The sequence below is a fragment of the Cataglyphis hispanica genome, chromosome 3 (genome assembly GCF_021464435.1).
Source record: "Cataglyphis hispanica isolate Lineage 1 chromosome 3, ULB_Chis1_1.0, whole genome shotgun sequence".
Taxonomy (NCBI): Eukaryota; Metazoa; Arthropoda; class Insecta; order Hymenoptera; family Formicidae; genus Cataglyphis; species Cataglyphis hispanica.
Genome location: NC_065956.1, coordinates 4,528,745 through 4,545,564, shown reverse-complemented (window position 1 = coordinate 4,545,564; position 16,820 = coordinate 4,528,745). Strand labels below are relative to the sequence as shown.

Sequence of the window (16,820 nt, the reverse complement as noted above, 5' to 3'; positions counted from 1 at the left end):
ATGTGTTAAACGAGAAACGTGGGAATTCGCGTTTCGCTTATATTTTGTGTGCCGCTCACGTTATCTGTCTCTTACAGCGCTTTGAAGTTGTATCATCCCAGTGCAGAAAATGAAAAGAATGAAGCTTTTAAAAAAAAAAATAAAAATTTTTGTCTTTTCTAATATTCATAATTTGCATAACATTTGCATTAGACATTTGCTTAAAAATGAGATATCTAATATAATACCTGCAAGAAATTTTACAACAGGATTGTGGCTATTTTTTATGAACATTGATTCTCTCTCTAAAATAATCTTTCTTTGTACAGGTAACAAGAGATTGACTGTGAGTGAATAAAATAATCAATACTGAATAAGATACATTCACCCTAAATATCGAGATGTATATCCAAACCTATACAAACGGTAGTATTCAATTATCGAAATAGTACTGGGATTATTCATAGATTTACACTTCTTGTCAATACTCCTTATTGGCAGTTCGTATCGTCTTAATAATAAGAGCGCAATAAAAGCCACGCGATGTAGATTGAAGGGAGGATGAACGTGACGCACGCGAAACCGGTAAAAAGGATCAGACGGGATTTCCACTTGGCATCGAAGGGGATGCGACTCGGCTCGAACGGCCGATATTATACCCCGGGGCGGTAATTCGTATCGAGTTTTTCGTGCTGCCCGGGAACTCGATCGGAAACGCGATCAGGAGATGGCGAAAGTAATCTTCGGCCGCGTCAAACACGATTCTATGGTAAACAATCTGAGAGCTACTATATTTGTGAGAGAGTTATCTAAAGATGAGTTTTTTTCCGAATTTTATTTTTGCACTTCTCGAATCTTATCTTAATTTCTTTTTTACATTTTATTAATCAATAAATTGTTTAAGGAAAAACTGGACGGATTAGCTATGTCAAAAGTTAATAAATCTAACACATTTCGAGATTCGTGAATTTGACATTGTGCACAAGGTACTTTTAGCCGTTGAAAATATAAAATTAATAATTAATTTGTGAATTAAAGTAAAGATTGGACCTGTAGAATATGATTTCTCAAAATTGTAAATATTATTTTATATAGCACTAACTTTTTTATATCTGTACCACATTTTTAATTTAAGATACAAAAATTCATGAAAATAAAAATTTTAATTCTACAGAGCAAATCTTTACTTTAACTCATAAATTAATTTTAATTTTATATTTTAAAAAGCTAAAAATATGCAATGTCAAATTTATAAATCTCAAAATCAAATTTAGGTATTAACAGTTAAAGGTATTAACATTAAAATAACCGTTCAGTTTCTCCTTAAATAACTATTCAGTGACATTTAAAAATTCATATCCGATTATAATCTATTTCATAAATAATTATTATTGCTCCAATAACAGTGTAAGAGGGGAGACAGTTTATCAATCTACATATTTTATTTACACTTATAACACTTAAATTTATATAGTACACTCCTTTTTTAAACTATTTTCAGATCAATAATAATTTACGAATTAGATATTATTATATCAAATGTTATAGTTAAATTTTTAAAGATGCTAATAAATACAACAAGCTAAAGAAAGTAATTTATTAACTTATAAATTATTGTAATAATTAAAGAGCAATTAATTTTGAAAGTACCAGAAAAAGCATCATGTTGTCAGAATCACACACATCATTTTAATTTATCTACCAAAATAATAATCTGACAGTTTTGTATTTGTCACGCATTGGTATCTCCTTTTCTTTTTTCTCTCTCGAAATTTTAAATATAATTCAATGTTATGTAAAATACCTAAAAATCACGAAAGCCTGATTGAAAGACCTTATTATAGAAAAGTATCACGATTTTTTTTTCCAATAGACTATCTTGTTTTGATTACGATTGCGATGAAAGCCACGGATCCGGCAGGTAAATGAAAAAATGTGCCAAAACGGCAAAAAATATCTAACAATATGTATTCAAAGTGATACTCTGCGTCTTGCAAAGCGTTATTATCTCACCGATGGAAAGTTAAAGCGCATACATACAAGGTGGACGACAACATATCGGACAGTGGACGCGAATGTGAAGCACAAGCGGGGGCATTCCCCGACCGACAAATGGCAATTTAACACCGTCTCGGTCGATATTCGAGCGACCCTTTGACCGTCGACGCTAATGCACGGCCTGCCCTTTATTTCCTGCTGTCACACCGGCGCGGCGATATGCGGCCCCTCACCCCTCATATCGTCGCGCTGAAGCACACACTTTCGAAGCACCCTCCGACCGCCCACGCGAGACGTACACACGAAAGGGAGGAATCCCCTGCCTCCGCCCGAAGGATTTAATTACGAATTAATTGTGATGTACCGCCGCGGCTAATTCCGCCCGGTAATTCCGCCGGTAATTCGAGGAACGCCCAGGCCAAGCCGACCGGTCTTTTTCCCTTCCTTCTAGCGTGACTCTCTCTTCCGTGACGCAAAATTCCGCTACAAGCGCAAAATTCGCGAAACTTATTTCGCGCGCCAAAGCACGCGCGTTTTTTTTCGATCTCGATACGATCGAGTCAAAGAAGTACAATAGCTGCGAGTTTTTTTCTCGAATTATGACGGGAGCGCAAAATTATTCGCGCAAAGTATTTATCGCATAAAATACTGCGAACTCTGTTACTGATAAGATCAGTGTGCATACACAAAAGCGGATTATCTTAGTGGCACTAATAAATTATCGAATGCAGAACTAATTTGAGTGACAAGCCACCGAAAGATTTTAGATAGTCCGTGACGCAATGAGAGTAGATTGGAAGATAGGAATGCTTCTTATCATTGTGATTTCATGCAAAGAGTAAGAATAATTCGTGCAGACAGTCCGTGTGCAACTCATAAATATTCATGATTTGCATGCAACGCTGATTTTAAATAAACTGTAAATATCTGTGAAGATATGCGCAACATCGAGATTGAAATCTCGCTAATCTGATTGAATTTGATTGCTATCTGCATGCGTGTTAATGAGCTTTCCTCATTAATCATTTTAATTAACGAAGATTTGATATGGATGGGTTAGCGCCATGATTTGCATTTGTTTATTACGGCTACAATTCTCCTATAATGAATGTTTATTGCTAATATATGCACAAAATTGTCATTCGTATCTTGCTCGATTTTTTTCTGCCTGATCAACGATTAAATACGAAAATCTCTCTTTTAAAATCTCTCGTCAAAAATAAAACGAGAATTTTGTCAAGATGAATATCTATCTTCCTGCTCTTAATTGCTATGAAAGACATTTGTCTTCCCTACGAGACAGTTTCGAGGCAACGACCGAGGCGCATCTAATCGTTGCGAATCATTCAGCGAGATAATTCGATCGCGTGGCAACTGATTAATTACGATACGTGATGTAACAGTAAAATACACACTGTTGGTTCTACATCTCGTTATCTCGGATTCTCACCTGACAGCCGATTAGATTAAACAACGTTGGCGACCAGACTCCTTGGACATGCGATTATCGAGCGATATTTTCCTTTCTGAACGAACTGTCCACTGATAACGTATCGACGTAGCCTTCAGTAATCACGCAACGATTATTTCTCTCACTATTCAGTTCACTAATGTCGATGCGTCGAGTAATCGTACGGATGATCTCTCCTTTGTCGTCTTTTCTCTCTCTCTCTCTCTCTCCTCTCTCTTTCTCTCGATCCTCGTTTTGTCGCGTTTATCGCAGTTGGTGATGTCCTCTACGATGTCGTCGATATCACGGTCCGAGTGACACCGATGCGATTTTCCTCTCAACTGAATTCAAGCCCCAGGCTGTCACCTTCGATTCATCTTAGTCATTTCTTCACGGCAAATCGCACTCCCGACATCTTCAGATTATTTGCCATTGCATCATATAGCTTCGACGAGCAGCTGCCCACGCGATCAGATTTATCTCCGTTCGAAGTCCGGAGCGCGATAAAAAAAAAAAGTCAAGAATGTCGGAGCAATGTCGGTTTATCTTCGCTTCGAGTTTACGTCGAAGCATAAAGCTCCGACAAGATAAACTCTCGTCGTTTCTACGCGATTATCTTGCGAGATTTATCTCGCAGTCGCAGGAAATGAGACGGATCATCCGTGCGATGATTTCAAGGAGTCTCGCGGTTTATACGCGAGGTCTTTTCGCGCACGCACACGTCTTCGTCTTCCCACGTGCCGGTTGACGGTTTCGTGATAAATGCACGCGGCGCACGGCGACGCTCGGCTTTTATCGGCGCTCTTCTTGCGCGTCAGCTGCGCGCTTCCGCGTGTGCCGTCGCACTTTCCGAACTCTTCTCCCCCGTTTGACATCGAGGTTGCGTCGATTCGCGTCCCCAGCTCGTCGCCGCAAATTTTTCACCGATTCGGCGCGTTCGATGGCGAGCGCGTGCGTGCCACCACTCGCAATCGCCCGACGCGACCTACTGGAGGGGTATCGCAAATTGATATGCCGCCCGCGATTAAGTCCTTGTCGTCTGCATCGACGGCGCCAATGGATCAGGGCAATTATGTAAAATTATGACTTGCGATTCGCAGACCGAAGATACGATGAATGCAAATGTAAAAGAAGTGAATTTAAAATCACGATATAAAAGCATACATCTTTGAGAAGCGATTTAAAAATATTGAGAATGACAAAAGAGAGAGAGAGAGAGAGAGAAAAATAAAAATTTATTCACATTGTTTCATCGTTTGTCTAACGAAGGAGGAGGATTAACACTTCTACAAATTTTTTAAAAACATAATTATGATAATTGTTAATAATCCAGTTGTATGATGATGGGATAAAAGAATTTAATAAAGATCCATTCAATAAAGAGACAACAATCTTGCTCTTGCCTTGAAGAACTGATCGACCAGACGTCCTCGCAAAAACGAAAGCCTATCGTAATTAAGATGTTAATAACTCTCGAGCGCAGCTGTTATGCGCGTCGTATAATCGAAAACTGGTCTACGGAACACAGAATGTAACATAGAAAATCTCGAACCAAAGACATTGAATCCAGAGAACCCAAACTAAAAAATAAGTCAAGACTGTTAAAAATTCTTATCGAAGCAAAATCTCTCATCAAGTAGATCCAGTAGAGTAGGCGAGAAACACGAAGAAATCGCGGATCAAGTTGAATTTATAACTTTGATAATTATTTCGCAGTTGCGTTCGAATGTATCATAATTTTAATTACAGATTACAGATGCAATCAAGTAGCAGTTCATCATCAAGTTTATACATACATACACACTAACGTCATCATCATGTCAACGTTATGTCAAATATTTTTATATATGCTCAAATGGAGCGACATACACTGAGCATTACAGAATTGAACCATCATCGATATTTAAAATGTAATATTTAACTTGACGTTGATATTACGTGAGCAACGCGTTTTACCGATCGGATACCGCAAGCTATATATTTTAAAGCGCGAAGAAACTCGGATCCTACTCCATTACTCCGGTGAATGTAATCCGGCTTGTAATTCTCGGCGATAACATTCGGAATGATGATTACAGTGGCCTAATAACGCTTCTCAGAATCTATACTATGCGAGTTACGATGCTCATAACGGGCACTTAGCCTTACTCTCGTAAGCAATATTGACGAATGAATGGTTGGTTTGTTGTAGCGTTTATTTAAATCGGATTATTTAAAAGCTTTAATCGTTCGTGTCTTTTTCATAAAAATTCGCAGTTATAATATACAATAGCTTAACCTATTAAAGCCACAATGTTATCATTTTTGAAGTTTATATGATTGTGTGAAATTTACTGATAATTTTGACCCATCATAGTCTCATCACGATTTCTAGAGAACTTTAAGATTCGCTGTTTTATACTTTTTGAAAGACTAACACAAATTTTGAAAATCCCAAGTTTTTGCTATTGAATTTCTAATAGCCAACGTGAAATAAAATGCCATACAAAAAAAGCATTTTCATCGAACTAATGACAATTTAGATTTTTTTTTTATCGTTTCGATGAAAATGAACGAAAAGATTGAGATACACTTATTACAGCCATCTCTTTCTCGCTGAAGGCGAGGTCAAAAGAACGCTCGTAAAATCAATGAACTCCGTTCCATCGCGACGCCCTCCTCATCGCCTTAACACGTCGGGACACTCCTTTATCGCGTAGATGCTTTTTCTTCGTTTGCGCACAAGGGAAACCGTATGCGTCTCCCCGGTGTTTTCGTCGTTCTCCATCGGTTTTCTCCGTTTCTCTCACTATCGAGAGAGAGAGAGAGAGAGAGAGAGAGAGAGAGTCCCTCTTTCGGTAGCGAGAGAAAGAGGGAAGAAAGTGAAAAGAAGCAGGAGAAGCTCGAAGGTAATCAAAGGGGTGGGCGCGCACGTTCGCGAGTGCTTGCATCCCTTCGCCTGCCTCTCGAGGTACACACGCACGGGAGCGAGCGTTGCCGAACAATCGTTTCGGTGGCTTTGAAGTTTTTCATTCCCGCTCTCTCTTCCCCTGTGTCGGCCTTTTCGAATGCGTTGCGTTTGCAGTGAGAAAGAACGACGACCGGTGACGCCGATAACAACAAGAGAGACAGGTCCTCATGTACGCACCCATATTCGACTCCCTTAACCCTCCCGTATCCTTATCCCCCTCTCCCTCCCTTGAGTATGAGGGATACAGCGATAATGTTGTCGAACGTGCCTGCGACTGATAAAGCGGGGTCCAGATAAGGATGGCACGCTGAAGAGGCTAATTACAGTGTTTTTTCTCTTGGAGATTGGCATGATGGTCATCGTGGCTGGATGGTACCTGCTTTGATTTATCCCCTTGTGCGCGCATTGCGCACTAAAAGGAAAGAAGGAAAGGGAGGAAGAGCAAGTCGAGGGTGATGAAGCTTTGTGGCGACAAAGCTGCACTCGTTCTTCTTCAACATTTTTCATATTGCAGACCTAATCAGTCGAAAAGAAGCTCTTTCCGTTCGTCTCTGTCCATCTTTTGCGGACTCTCTTCCGTTCTCCCGGATTCTCTGCCATTCTCAAGAACATTCCGCTGGCTGACTGTTCTTTTCCTCTCTCTCTCATTCTCTTCATGTTCTAGATTTCTACTGTTTCTTTCCTTTTGTCTTCTCAGGTCGAAAGGAAAATTTGATTCCAATGCCACATATGCAGAAAAGTTTGCAAAAGTGCCCACTTATTGTAGCACTTCTCCTCTAGTAGCAGTCGAGTGTAGCTTTGACGACAATGAGGTAATTAGCTCACATTATATACTTTGTGACATCGGCCGACCAAGAGCAAAAGAGGCTGCTTTTTTCTGTCTCTTCTCCCTCATATTCTTCATCCTTTTGCCCGTATTTTCTCTCTCTTTTTTTCTCTCTCATCTGAATCCTATTACAAATTTGACCTTGCGCTCTTCATTTGCTCGACGATAGCGTCTACGTGCGTGTACATCGAACGCAATCCTCTCTTCCCTTTTCCGCCCTTTCCATCAGCTACTCGTCGTTTGCACGCTAATTTTCGTACAGATGGATGAAGGAGCAAAACGGAAAGCAACGATCTCTCGGCCGAAAAGTCTTTGTGACGAATGACGGTCGAGTGCGCGGCATAAAGTACGTTCGCTCGCGTACGCAGGAACAAAGGAAAGAAGAAAAAAAAAAAAAAAGAAAAATTCACGATGAGACTCTAATGAGTGTGCTTGTTTTTTCATGAATTCGTAATTCTCGAGCGCGCGTATCGCAGCTCGATGGGAGATGGTTGGTTTCTCGATCTCATCGAGGCCACCATGAGAGGAGGAACCCGATCTCAAAGACGATGCGGGCAACTCTCGTTCGCACTCCGATGAACGCGCAGAAATAATTTTGTTTTTTACCGATGCGAAATGTTCTCGTTAACATCGAAGCGGAGTAGTCGAAGCCGATAGCTGGCGGGTGAGCGGCGGGGAAAAATCCTCAAAGACGTCACGCGGCCTAATTTTCCGACAGAGGGAGCATTCTTGCTTTGATGCGTCGGGACTCTAAGTTTCTCCAAAGCTTTCTCTCTCTCTCTACGCCATTCCCATCTCGTTATGTTTGCCTGACGAATTTTTTGCAAAGAAAAGGCTGCGACAGGAGAGATCGTGTTGATGAGACGCGACAGTAGTTTCCCCAATGTAAATCACATTATAATATCAAGCGGAGTACAGCTCGTGACAAGGAAAACGGTTTTGTGGCTTTGTATTCTCGTCCACGTAACATACGAGTTCATTTACTTACGCTACCACGCTTGATTAGAGAGAAAAAAATTGAAAAAAATGCTAAGATGAAAAAAATGGGTCGACAGCGATGACGACTTGAAACGAATCGAAGTCTGCTTAAAAGGGGAAAAATATGTTGTCGATGTTTTTATGCGCTTGTCAAGCGTCAAAGAGATGCCTACTGCTTTCTCATGATTTTTCTAGACGGTTCTGGAGAGATACAAGCATAGATAAAAAATCTGAGTGAAAACAACTGTAGATAACGTTATAATGATTCTCCGAAAAGACTATGCAATTGTTTGTCCATCAAAATCATATCGACTTATTTATGTCAAAATCTTTTGTGTGGAATTCATGAAATTGCATTTCATGGATCTCGGTATCCATAAACAAATTTATTTCTTTAGTAACTTTAGTTTCAGGCTAGCGGGAGACACACAGTCTGCTCTGTGTATATGATAACGCGTTCTCTAGTATGAGTATGAGCACGTTTACATAAACCTGGGCTTTACATAACATGTAAGTAAGCTCGGCTGCTGCTGGTTCCCTCTTGCTCAATGTCGTTTCCACGTTTCATACGCGCACGTTGTCGCGTCGATGAATTCTTTGATATCCGCGCTGTAATTAATCGGTAACAGGCAGTACGACCACGCCCCGACGTCGTCATCGCGGTGTAAAGCAGCTACCTACCATCGGTGACGGCAAGACAAGAGGTTGACGACTCAACGAAGAAGGGTAGCGAAAATGTTTTAGTGGCGATCAAAGTAGCCTGTGCTTGTGCCGCGAGGGCTTTGCTGCTGAGAAAATGCGAGGAAAAGAAAGGATTATCCCCGCGCGAACTACACAACCCTCCCATTTCTTATCCCGCGACACCGTCATCGTCATTGACGACGAGAAGCAATATAGCAGACGTACGATGCGGTACTTTATATATATGAACAAATCTTTTTTTACGTGTAAACTCTATCTCTCTCAGACTTGAGAAAATATTTACGGATTTTTTTATACAATTCTCTGATCTTGCTTGTTTGTAATAAAATAAAATACTGAGCCCAAATTATTTACCGCGCAAACGTATTTTGATGCTTTTTAATAGTTTGCATTATGAGCTCGTGCGTTTTTCTGCTAATAAATTTGCAATTTTTGATGAAATTCATTTTTCATGAATAGATTCTTTTTCACATGTAGACTTCTCGGCCTTGAAAAAGTATTACTTATAGATTTTTGTATACAATTCTCTGATTTTATTTGTTTGTTAAGAATGTCGCTGTGTGTATTCGTTATTGCGCTAATGAAATAAAATATTAAGCCAAAATTATTTATAAAATCGCGTAAATGTATTTTTTGATGCTATTTATCATAATACATTATAAGCCCGTGCGTTTTTGCCGATAAATTTACGCCTTTTGATGAAATTCATTTAATGGTAGGAGGGTGACAAAATAATATTCTTGTGAATATAATACAAGTCAGTGACGAAGGTCGGCGCTTGTGAGGCGTTTGTCAAGTGCGGCACTCCGCGCTTTTAAAGTACCGTCATCGTTCTCGTCGCGACGCGAGACATTCTGCGACGTCGGTGGATTGCGACGAAGGCTCAAGCGTTTCAATGTAGGAATTTAATGCATCTGTGTAGAAACCAAGCGCGGATAACTCAAACGCCATTCGAATTTCTCAAGATCAGTCGGAAAGTCAGTTTTGGTTTTGTGTCTACATAGCTTGCGATCCACTTGCGAGTAATATGCATTGCTGTTAGTGTAACCAGAATCTACAAACTATACGCTTTTGATATTTTGTCATGTCTTAAAGACATTTCTGGGGAAAAAAATGCAGCGCAACCATACTAAATTTTATTATCGTCTTTACACATTATAGAGAGAATTAGAATAAATATTAAAATATTTAATCTCTTTAGACAAATTAAACTCCTACAATTTTTGACAATGAGTTTAGAAATGCGTAATGCGTGACAAAGCAAATCGTGTTTCCATAGCATTCGTTCGTAAACTGCTGAACGTCATGGAATAATCCTCTTACGCAAGAACGCCTGTTAAACTTTGCCCGTGTAAAATATATAACGAAGTAGTTATTCTGTTATCTTATTGATTTCGGATTGATACGATTAATATATAGTTAAATATATACATATATCATTTTTTTATATATTGCAGAAAAATATTTCTCATACCTCATGTCTCACGTATTATGTTATTCTTACGTTGAATATACATGAGTTAATCTACATATATATATATATATATATATATATATATATATATATATATATAATTTTTCTCATATATTTTATCTTATTCTCATATTACTTTTAATCACAATGTTGTCTTATTTTTCTGCCATAGAAGATATAATTCTGAGGCGTTGCATTTTTTTTATTGTAAGCCGATTACAACGTAATCTTATAAATCCGTTTCATTATGCTATCACGTCTCCCAATTTATTCCTTATTCGATAATTACGATAAAGTTACATTTACAAGCGAGCGAACCGATCAGATCGCCGTAAACGGCTTTCCCTTCTGGCGAACCGAAAAGCGATGTAACCACGATCGATTTGTTACAGCGAGCGACCACGCCACGCCGCCATGAATTCCGACGAAGTTCCCAGGGTCCAACCCTAGGTCCTATGTCGCATTAATGCATCGAAACGTAGTTACAGTTTCGTAACTCTATTTTGAGGGACGCGCACGAGCAACGCGCACCCCCGATTTTCGTAATATTCCGTGGCGCGCAGATAACTGCGAGAGCCGGCTAGCTAACACGGTGATGATGACGATGATGATGGGGAGCGTCGACATTCAACCATTTTGGCGTCGACGTGAAATCAAATGTAAAGTACGTCTGGTCGCTTCGCATCCACGGGAAAATCACGATTCTCATCCTCTTTTTCACTTTATATCGCAAAATCTCTAGCTTAATTACGTCCATCGCCAATTGCTGGCGATTGCTATCATAATTTATACTTCAGCAGAAGTTCGCGAAGTACTTAATACGACATTAATTTAGCGGTGCAGATATGTATTCTTTTTTTATATGTGTGATATATCTCGCAAATAAATACGATGAATTGCGATAGGTTAAGTGGCTCGATTTAAAAGACAATGTGATCTTTAATTGATCTCATTAGTGAGAAATTGGAGTGACACGAGATAATAGAGAAGCATATCGGCCACCCATGGTCCGTCTGGCGTATTAACGCGACGCAATCGGAAGAACCTGTTATGATTTATTAATGGACAGAGTATTTCGCTTAGACATTATGTGTCGTGGGGAGGAGGGGAGGGGAGGGCGATACGACTACGTCGGACGATTACGACCGGCTGTTACATTCCCATCAGATCGCTTCATTGTTCGTTCGCGCACGCCCGGCACGTATTTTTTCCTCTTGATTAATTTCCACTAGAAAATTAATCACCTCGAGGAAGGGTTTGTTGTCCGTTTTGTCATTCGTACGTTGGCGGCGGTCGCACACGCGGTGTCCTGCAGATTTTGCCTAGCCAGTTGACGCGTACACACGAGAGAGATAGGCATAGACGAGAATACGTACGGGGAGGGGAGGGGGACGCGCGGATAAGAGAGGCTGAGCAGAAGGTTGGTTGAGGGAAGAGGGGAGGGGGGGCGCGCGTACGAACCCCACGAAATATTGATTGACATCCGGGTGACAGATTTCACTGGCCATACACCCCTTTAGTCTTCAACCGGCAGCGCGTATTCCGAGCCAAACGCGCTCGAGCATCACCACTACTTCTTCCTTCCCGCACTCTTTGTCATGCTGATTTGTTGCCAACCGCGCAGAGGTGCTCAATCGCGTGCCCGTGGCTCGCCGAAGATCGATCCCGCTTGATAACGCGTCTTTGCACGGTGAACGCTTCATCCACCACATATACGATTAATGCACGTCGTCGATGTCGCATTACTCTCCTCTTATTTACGCCCTTCATCCGATGTTTTGCTACATTTTATAAACGAGCTTATGGAGAATCGCGAGAGATTACTGCCGATTTCCAGAGTCGGATTATGACTGGTCTTCCAACGATCGGCCTCCGATGAGACGGGAACACCGGATATGTACGGATCTCGACACTGCGCACAAGTTGTTTGTCAGGCACTTGGCGGATATCTAATAACGTACAGTTAGCGCGTCGGGTATAATTACGATTAATGCCGGCCGGGAATTATCATTTCCGACTAAACGCTTTGATAAACAAATTCCGAGGAGAGCCGCATAATGAACCGAACGCCAGCGAATCTCGCGTTCCTTACCGTTCGTCGTCGTCGCTCGTTATCGCGTAGGATTTCTATTTACCATCGTGTTAGACAGGTGTAACGCCAACCATACATGCATAATAACGTGCATTATGAAAGGGCTATACCGTTATCGATATCCGGAACGCGCCATCTGCAATCAATATGATTGACATATCGATGGAAAATCTAGCCATACGATTAACCTTTCAGCTGCCGTGATCTACCTGGTTGTGAATGATATTTCCTTCTTACCCGGCACCAAGTGACATTAAAGAAGATGTCAATAGCATGCCTCTTTGAAAGTCATGATCGGATTTATAACACAAGATGATATATTAATTTCTTGCTGTATTATATCTCCACTCACATAAATCGGTTGACTTTCTACGAAAATCGAGGAGATATTAGGTTTAATTATCGCCTTTTTAGATATTAACATTTTTTATATGCTAAAAGCAGAACTGTAAAAAAGAATCTTTTATTTCTCATCTAAAATATCATTCTATAATCGCTTCGATATATATATAAACGATTTTAATCTAGAAAATGTGGATACTTATGTATATTAAACGAATGCGAGAGGAATTGCTCAAGTATATCGTGGAAAGAAAGGGGGCCGCGGTTGGACAAACTTCGAAGTGGCAAACAAAGAGCAATGCGACAAAGACATGCGATAGTGGACAAAGATGACGAAGGCGATGCGATTCTTGTTGGCGCGGGACGCTGATTGCTCGAACGGAGGAGCCAATTGAAGATGTGACAACGACTCGACGCTTCTGAATCATGTCACATGTCAAATGAGCGACTCGGAAACTGTCAACCGACCCAATTACGTCTTCATATGAATAGCCGACCAACCGAAACATCGTCCCACGCGCAACGATGCTCAATAAAGTCGACAGATTCGGCATAACCGGCGAAAATAACCCGCTGTACTAATCTCATAAACATGCACTTCACAAGTTTGTTCTTTCCGACACATCCTGATTCTACGTTGCGTGAACGCCTTGGCCATTATAAAAAAGCGAGATCGATCTTATTTTATTTAAGATTTAATTCAAATCTCAGGAAAAAAGATTATTGCATATTTTCGATATTTAATTAAACGATATTTAATAATAAACTTTTTTTTTCTTTCAATTAAAAGAATTTTGTACATAAACTTTGCGCGCAAAAGTATTTCTAATTTTTATATAAAACTATTAAAGAGACTTAAGATTTACATTCTGACATTAATACATTTTGAACAGAATATATTTAATATTAATTGCTGTGGCCAAAAAGTATTACTTTTAATAATGCACGAAATTTTTTTGTCTTTTATGTTAACAATGCATTGCTGCAAAACTCGATTATTATTTCCTCCGTATACGGAGAAGTAATCTCATTCGTAATTATTTCATTAAACTTCGGCAATGTATTAACTAGCAAGGGTTGTGAGCGAGTGTAAGCCGCAGTAACCCCCTAGCGTGCATATTGCAAATATTGGTCCATTATGAGATCACAATGCTCTCTCACCTCGTATGTACCACGCATAGCGTTAACCTCAAAAGAGCTCCTCATAGAGCGATTAAAACAGGTCGCCTTGCACGCGCCGTTGATGCAATATTATGTAGAACGCAATCGCATTGAATTGATAATATCGATCAAATTAAAGAAAAATACAAGAGCGATGACGTCATAAAAAATTGGATAAATGCGCGGCCTGAAAAAACGTACTTTTTTTCGGAAACACCGCATCATTTGCTTTATCAAAGTAATCTTTATTAATAAAAAAATGATTATGACTTCCCTGAGAATTGGATTGCAATTGTGTTATATGCGTTTTAATTGATGCAATGATATTCATCAAGTTCTTTAAAATTCCTGCAAATATCTTTTACCATACTTTTCTAACCGAAATGAATGATAAATATAGAAAATATATATTATACGTTTATTTTTATCTATTTATTTGTTTTCATATAGCACAATAAAGTCCACATCAATATATGCAATGATATAGAACTCGACAAATAAAATTATCTTCCGTTTCTTTGATTCTATAAATGCAAGACACAAATACTTGACGTTATCAATAACACGCGACGAATTTTAACTTATAATGACTTATAAAAATTTGTTCAAGTCTTTACGTTTATCTTGCGCAATCAAATAACTGTTGTACACATCAAAATAAAATATAATCAGAAAATAATGAATATATACATCGGCGACGCTGTACTCACAATGTGAGCACAAACAGATGAAATTCACATTAAACATCGCGAACATCACGTAGGTGGGGGTTTGCTATATCCCACACGAGCAGTTCCTAAATTCATTATCGAAGAGCGAATGGAGCATAATTGAGGCGTATGTAAAACGCACATGTGCGTTCTCCGCCCACCACGTGATAAACGCCCTCGTGTCTCCTGCTGTCAACGTACTAAAACTGCAACTCCTCGCTTTATGCAGTCGTGCATCGAAGATGTAATTAATAGTACACTGTTGACGCAAAATGATTGATTAAGCGCTTTCATCTTTAAAGATTGTTATCGATTTTGTATGATAGTCTCGCTATCAGACTCCTTGTAGACATTTTCTAGTTAGATCTTTCTTCAACTATAGAAGAATAAATATATATCATGAATTACAATTATAATATGATTTTCATAATGTTTTTTTCTATAATAGATCACAAACGAAGATTTGTAACAGGCACTTTTATTGATTATTTAATGTAGTTGTAGAATGAATAGTAGTCTCTCTCAAAGAATGATTCTAAACTCAGAGGAATTTATTCCCGACATCGTGCGATATTCTTGAATATCCTGTACACACTTCAATTACGGCGCTAACCACACGCGCAAAATTATCGGTGTTCGCGAACAGTAGGCGGCAATGCGGCGGAGGCAGAGCGCGTGATATCGCCCCCGGGGCGGATTTGAGTACGCGCAGCGCAAATATTGCCTCGAGATTACAGGAGCGCAGGGTCGGTACGTATCTAATACCTGCGGTCTTTTCTAAAGTATCGGCCTTGGGAAACCGAAGTGCGAACGGTCATTGTCCTTGTGACAATTCGGAGAATGCGTTTTCGACATTATAATTTATACAAATGGAAGCGTATAATTCAAGTTTTGAAATATTAACTAGTTCAATAAATATTCGTAAGAATTTAAGCAAAAATTGTGAAAAAGGCACATCGCACACATCACGATAGTTTTTGGTTTCAAATAAACAATCGATTATCTATAAAATAAATTATCCATTATCTTTAAAATAAATTATCCATTATCTATAAAACTTAAAGTCGTCAATTCGAAATACCACACAGAAGTATCAATATCGGAAAATTTCTAGTTAGAAAAAAAAATGTTTGGTTCGAAATAGAACTTTAGTATTATTGATTTCTGCCCCTTGTGTCGCGTGATCGAGAAAATTGTGGCAACGCCGGGCAAGGAGGCGCAGCGCCGGAGGGGGGTCGGAAATCGGTGATGCGATTACCCGTCGCTGAGTAATGCACGGCAAGCCCGATGTGATACAGTAACGTTATTATCGTTCTTCCGCGGGATCGCTCGCCGCGCGGCAGAGAAGCCGACTAAATATTCATCGCTCATCGTGCGCGACAAGTGGTACGTCGTAATGTACGGCGTAACCGTTTGTGGCCGCGCTTCGATTCCTTTTGCATTTGCATCTTTTTAAAAAAAAAAAACCCGTTGCGGTGCCCGCGGCGTTGATTGCCAAGCATCGTGGATGCGAGACGATAACGCGTCATTGTTAGTGAGCAAAGGGCAATTTAAAACGTCCTTTTCGGGCAAATACACGTGGAGTTGGTTACATGGAATTTATCATAGAATTTATTGCGCCAAAGCGATAGCTGATAACATATCAAAATTATTCGTGATGCTAAATTAGTTATTAATTCACGATAGTATTGGTACAATGGACAAAATATACTACGCGTTACAGCGAGTTTGTTAATGATTGGATAATGTATGTAAATGAGCGTGTAGAGAAGCGTCCATAATGCAAGCGGTAAACGATGATAGAGGAGAGCGCTGATACCAGCATTCAACAAAACTACTACTCGTTCAGTACATCGTAATAGCTCGCAAGAACGCTGGGTTAAATACCGCGAGATGAGGCACGAGAATGCGACGGGCGAGAGTACGGCGATTAAGGTAAAACAGCTCCTTGCAGAGGAGTCGAATACAAGCGGATAACGATGGATATAGCATTGAGAGAAGGAACACCCGGTATCTCGTCAGACGAGAAAGGAAGAGAGAGAGAGAGAACGAAGAGAGGTACGCGTTGTCCCGTGGGATCAGCTTGAGCATTGTCGAGAGGGTTTGCTTGCTTGCTTCGTCGCCCGTCGCTGGAGGCCGCTACCATTTGCCATCATCC

The 16,820-nt window shown here is 40.0% G+C and overlaps 1 protein-coding gene across 4 annotated transcripts in view; it reads right to left on the bottom strand.

The window, feature by feature from the left end:
- Positions 1-16,820, bottom strand: part of LOC126848376 (frizzled-2-like) — a 97,243-nt gene that overhangs the window by 51,554 nt on the left and 28,869 nt on the right. Inside the window, exon 1 of one of the 4 annotated variants that reach the window (XM_050589224.1) lies at positions 3,428-4,206. The exons of the other annotated variants lie outside the window; for them this stretch is intronic. The gene's annotated coding sequence lies outside the window, so the exon portion shown is untranslated. Of the gene's footprint in view, positions 1-3,427; positions 4,207-16,820 lie in introns of those variants that run through there. 4 annotated transcript variants of the gene reach the window in all.